Raw genomic sequence first — 6,020 nt, forward strand, 5'->3', positions numbered from 1 at the left:
GGGCTATATTTACCCCTCATGACTAAAACAGGGACGGGGGCTATATTAACCCCTCATGAATACAACAGGAACGGGGGCAATATTAACCCCTCATGACTAAAACAGGAACGGGGGCTATATTTACCCCTCATGACTACAACAGGAACGGGGGCTATATTTACCCCTCATGACTAAAACAGGAACGGGGGCTATATTAACCCCTCATGACTAAAACAGGGACGGGGGCTATATTAACCCCTCATGACTAAAACAGGGACGGGGGCTATATTAACCCCTCATGAATACAACAGGAACGGGGGCAATATTAACCCCTCATGACTAAAACAGGAACGGGGGCTATATTTACCCCTCATGACTACAACAGGAACGGGGGCAATATTAACCCCTCATGACTAAAACAGGAACGGGGGCTATATTTACCCCTCATGACTACAACAGGAACGGGGGCTATATTAACCCCTCATGACTAAAACAGGGACGGGGGCTATATTAACCCCTCATGACTACAACAGGAACGGGGGCAATATTAACCCCTCATGACTAAAACAGGAACGGGGGCTATATTTACCCCTCATGACTAAAACAGGGACGGGGGCTATATTAACCCCTCATGACTAAAACAGGAACGGGGGCTATATTTACCCCTCATGACTAAAACTGGGACGGGGGCTATATTAACCCCTCATGACTAAAACAGGAACGGGGGCTATATTTACCCCTCATGACTAAAACTGGGACGGGGGCTATATTTACCCCTCATGACTAAAACTGGGACGGGGGCTATATTAACCCCTCATGACTAAAACAGGAACGGGGGCTATATTAACCCCTCATGACTACAACAGGAACGGGGGCTATATTAACCCCTCATGACTAAAACTGGGACGGGGGCTATATTTACCCCTCACGACTACAACAGGGACGGGGGCTATATTAACCCCTCGCCAGCTGTATTCCTGCCTTTTGTCCCATATCTTTAATGATCCTTTTGTGTTTTCTTACAGCCCTCTGATTGGGCAACGTTACAGTGCCACAACACTGAAATGCAGGTACCTAAAAGGATACAGATTACGCCAAATTAATGCATGCCCTATAGACATGAAAGTACTGGCCCTATAGACATGAAATTACTGGCCCTATAGACATGAAATTACTGGCCCTATAGACATGAAATTACTGGCCCTATAGACATGAAATTACTGGCCCTATTCGACCATGCTGGTCATTTATGAACATTTGAACATCTTGGCCATGTTCTGTTATAATCTCCACCCGGCATAGCCAGAAGAGGACTGGCCACCCCACATAACCTGGTTCCTCTCTAGGTTTCTTCCTAGGTTTTGGCCTTTCTAGGGAGTTTTTCCTAGCCACCGTGCTTCTACACCTGCATTGCTTGCTGTTTGGGGTTTTAGGCTGGGTTTCTGTACAGCACTTTGAGATATCAGCTGATGTACGAAGGGCTATATAAATAAATTTGATTTGATTTTGATTTGATGAAATCACTGGTCCTATAGACATGAAATCACAGATCATATACACATGGAATCATTGGCCCTATAGACATGAAATTACTGGCCCTATAGACATGGAATCACTGGCCCTATAGACATGAAATTACTGGCCCTATAGACATGGAATCACTGGTCCTATAGACATGAAATCACTGATCCTATACACATGGAATCACTGGTCCTATAGACATGGAATCACTGGCCCTATACACATGGAATCACTGGCCCTATAGACATGGAATCACTGGCCCTATAGACATGGAATCACTGGCCCTATACACATGGAATCACTGGTCCTATAGACATGGAATCACTGGCCCTATACACATGGAATCACTGGTCCTATACACATGGAATCACTGGTCCTATACACATGGAATCACTGGCCCTATACACATGGAATCACTGGTCCTATAGACATGGAATCACTGGCCCTATAGACATGAAATCACTTATCCTATACACATGGAATCACTGGGCCTATACACATGGAATCACTGGCCCTATAGACATGGAATCACTGGCCGTATAGACATGGAATAGCTGGCCCTATAGACATGGAATCACTGGCCCTATAGACATGGAATCCCTAGTCCTATAGACATGGAATCACTGGCCCTATACACATGGAATCACTGGCCCTATACACATGGAATCACTGGCCCTGTAGACATGGAGTTGCTGGCCCTATAGAGATGGAATCACTGGCCCTATAGACATGGAATCACTGGCCCTATAGACATGGAATCACTGGTCCTGTAGACATGGAATCACTGGTCCTATAGACATGGAATCACTGGTCCTATACACATGGAATAACTTTTCCTATACACATGGAACCACTGGTCCTGTAGACATGGAATCACTGGTCCTATAGACATGGAATCACTGGTCCTATACACATGGAATCACTTATCCTATACACATGGAATCACTGGTCTTGTAGACATGGAATCACTGGTCCTATAGACATGGAATCACTGGCGCTATAGACATGGAATCACTGGCCCTATAGACATGGAATCACTGGCCCAATACACATGGAATCACTGGCCCTATAGACATGGAATCACTGGTCCTATACACATGGAATCACTGGCCCTATAGACATGGAATCACTGGTCCTATATACATGGAATCACTGGCCCTATAGACATGGAATCACTGGTCCTATACACATGGAATCACTGGTCCTATACACATGGAATCACTGGTCCTATAGACATGGAATCACTGGCCCTATAGACATGGAATCACTGGCCCTATAGACATGGAATCACTGGCCCTATAGACATGGAATCACTGGCCCTATAGACATGGAATCACTGGCCCAATAGACATGGAATCACTGGCCCTATAGACATGGAATCACTGGCCCTATAGACATGGAATCACTGGCCCTATAGACATGGAATCACTGGTCCTGTAGACATGGAATCACTGGCCCTATAGACATGGAATCACTGGCCATATACACATGGATTCACTGGCCCTATACACATGGAATCACTGGCACTATAGACATGGAATCACTGGCCCTATATACATGGAATCACTGGCACTATACACATGTAATCACTTATCCTATACACATGGAACCACTGGTCCTGTAGACATGGAATCACTGGTCCTATAGACATGGAATCACTGGTCCTATACACATAGAATCACTTATCCTATACACATGGAATCACTGGTCTTGTATACATGGAATCACTGGTCCTATAGACATGAAATCACTGGTCCTATAGACATGGAATCACTGGCCCTATACACATGGAATCACTGGTCCTGTAGACATGGAATCACTGGTCCTATACACATGGAATCACTGGCCCTATAGACATGGAATCACTGGCCCAATACACATGGAATCACTGGCCCTATAGACATGGAATCACTGGTCCTATACACATGGAATCACTGGTCCTATACACATGGAATCACTGGCCCTATAGACATGGAATCACTGGTCCTATATACATGGAATCACTGGCCCTATAGACATGGAATCACTGGTCCTATAGACATGGAATCACTGGCCCTATAGACATGGAATCACTGGTCCTATATACATGGAATCACTGGCCCTATAGACATGGAATCACTGGTCCTATACACATGGAATCACTGGTCCTATACACATGGAATCACTGGTCCTATAGACATGGAATCACTGGTCCTATAGACATGGAATCACTGGCCCTATAGACATGGAATCACTGGCCCTATAGACATGGAATCACTGGCCCTATAGACATGGAATCACTGGCCCTATAGACATGGAATCACTGGTCCTATATACATGGAATCACTGGCCCTATAGACATGGAATCACTGGTCCTATACACATGGAATCACTGGTCCTATACACATGGAATCACTGGTCCTATAGACATGGAATCACTGGCCCTATAGACATGGAATCACTGGCCCTATAGACATGGAATCACTGGCCCTATAGACATGGAATCACTGGCCCTATAGACATGGAATCACTGGCCCTATAGACATGGAATCACTGGCCCTATAGACATGGAATCACTGGTCCCGTAGACATGGAATCACTGGCCCTATAGACATGGAATCACTGGCCATATACACATGGATTCACTGGCCCTATACACATGGAATCACTGGCACTATAGACGTGGAATCACTGGCCCTATACACATGGAATCACTGGCCGTATAGACATGGAATCACCGGTCCTATATACATGGAATCACTGGCCCTATAGACATGGAATCACTGGTCCTATACACATGGAATCACTGGTCCTATACACATGGCATCACTGGTCCTATAGACATGGAATCACTGGCCCTATAGACATGGAATCACTGGCCCTATAGACATGGAATCACTGGCCCTATAGACATGGAATCACTGGCCCTATAGACATGGAATCACTGGCCCTATAGACATGGAATCACTGGCCCTATAGACATGGAATCACTTGCCCTATAGACATGGAATCACTGGTCCTGTAGACATGTAATCACTGGCCCTATAGACATGGAATCACTGGCCATATACACATGGATTCACTGGCCCTATACACATGGAATCACTGGCACTATAGACATGGAATTACTGGCCCTATACACATGGAATCACTGGCCGTATAGACATGGAATAGCTGGCCCTATAGACATGGAATCACTGGCCCTATAGACATGAAATCACTTATCCTATACACATGGAATCACTGATCCTATACACATGGAATCACTGGTCCTATAGACATGGAATCACTGGCCCTATACACATGGAATCACTGGCCCTATAGACATGGAATCACTGGCCCCATAGACATGGAATCACTGGCCCTATACACATGGAATCACTGGTCCTATACACATGGAATCACTGGCCATATAGACATGGAATCACTGGCCCAATACACATGGGAATCACTGGCCCAATACACATGGAATCACTGGCCCAATACACATGGAATCACTGGCCCAATACACATGGAATCACTGGCCCAATACACATGGAATCACTGGCCCTATAAACATGGAATCACTGGTCACTTCTAATAATGGAATCAAATCAAATCCAAATGTATGCGCCAAATACAATAGACCGTACAGTGAAATGCTGACGGACAAGCCCTTAACCAACAATGCAGTTTCCAAAAAATATATATATATATTCTTAAGTTACAAATAAAAGTAACAAATAATTCAAGAGCAGCAGAAAATAACAATAATGAGGCTATATACAGGGTTACCAGTACAGAGTCAATGTGGAGGCTATATACAGGGTGTTACGATACAGAGTCAATGTGGAGGCTATATACAGGGGGTACCGGTACAGAGTCAATGTGGAGACTATATACAGGGGGTACCGGTACAAAGTCAATGTCTGGTTATTCAAGGTAATTGAGGTAATATGTACATGTAGGTAGAGTTATTAAAGTGATTATGCATAGATAATAAACAGAGAGTAGCAGCATAGAAGGGGGGTGGGGGTGGGGGGTGCAGATAGTCTGGGTAGCCATTTGATTTGATGTCTTATGGCTTGGGGGTAGAAGCTGTTTAGAAGCCTCTTGGACCTAGACCCGCCTCTCCAGTACAGCTTGATTGATTTATTTATGATGCCATGTGCTAACGCTACAGTATGTGCCAATGCTAGCAAAACGCTAGCAAACTCGGAGCGAAACGCTAGCAAACTCGGAGCGAAACGCTAGCAAACTCGGAGCGAAACGCTAGCAAACTCGGAGCGAAAACGCTAGCAAACTCGGAGCGAAACGCTAGCACACTCGGAGCGAAACACTAGCAAACTCGGAGCGAAACGCTAGCAAACTCGGAGCGAAACGCTATCAAACTCAGAGCGAAACGCTAGCAAACTCGGAGCGAAATGTTAGCAAACTCAGAGCAAAACGCTAGCAAACTCGGAGCAAAACGCTAGCAAACTGCCTGCCCTCCAAGAAACATACAACGCAAGGTTTGCCAAGATCATCATCAAGGAGCTGTTACACGACCCACAGCCTGTTCT

At 45.2% G+C, this 6,020-nt stretch overlaps 1 protein-coding gene across 1 annotated transcript in view; it reads right to left on the bottom strand.

Annotated features, from left to right (window-relative positions):
* Positions 1-6,020, bottom strand: part of LOC110518228 (calcium uniporter protein, mitochondrial-like) — a 110,171-nt gene that overhangs the window by 60,598 nt on the left and 43,553 nt on the right. The gene's annotated exons all lie outside the window — the stretch shown is intronic.

This window comes from Oncorhynchus mykiss, chromosome 20 (genome assembly GCF_013265735.2).
Source record: "Oncorhynchus mykiss isolate Arlee chromosome 20, USDA_OmykA_1.1, whole genome shotgun sequence".
Classification (NCBI taxonomy): Eukaryota; Metazoa; Chordata; class Actinopteri; order Salmoniformes; family Salmonidae; genus Oncorhynchus; species Oncorhynchus mykiss.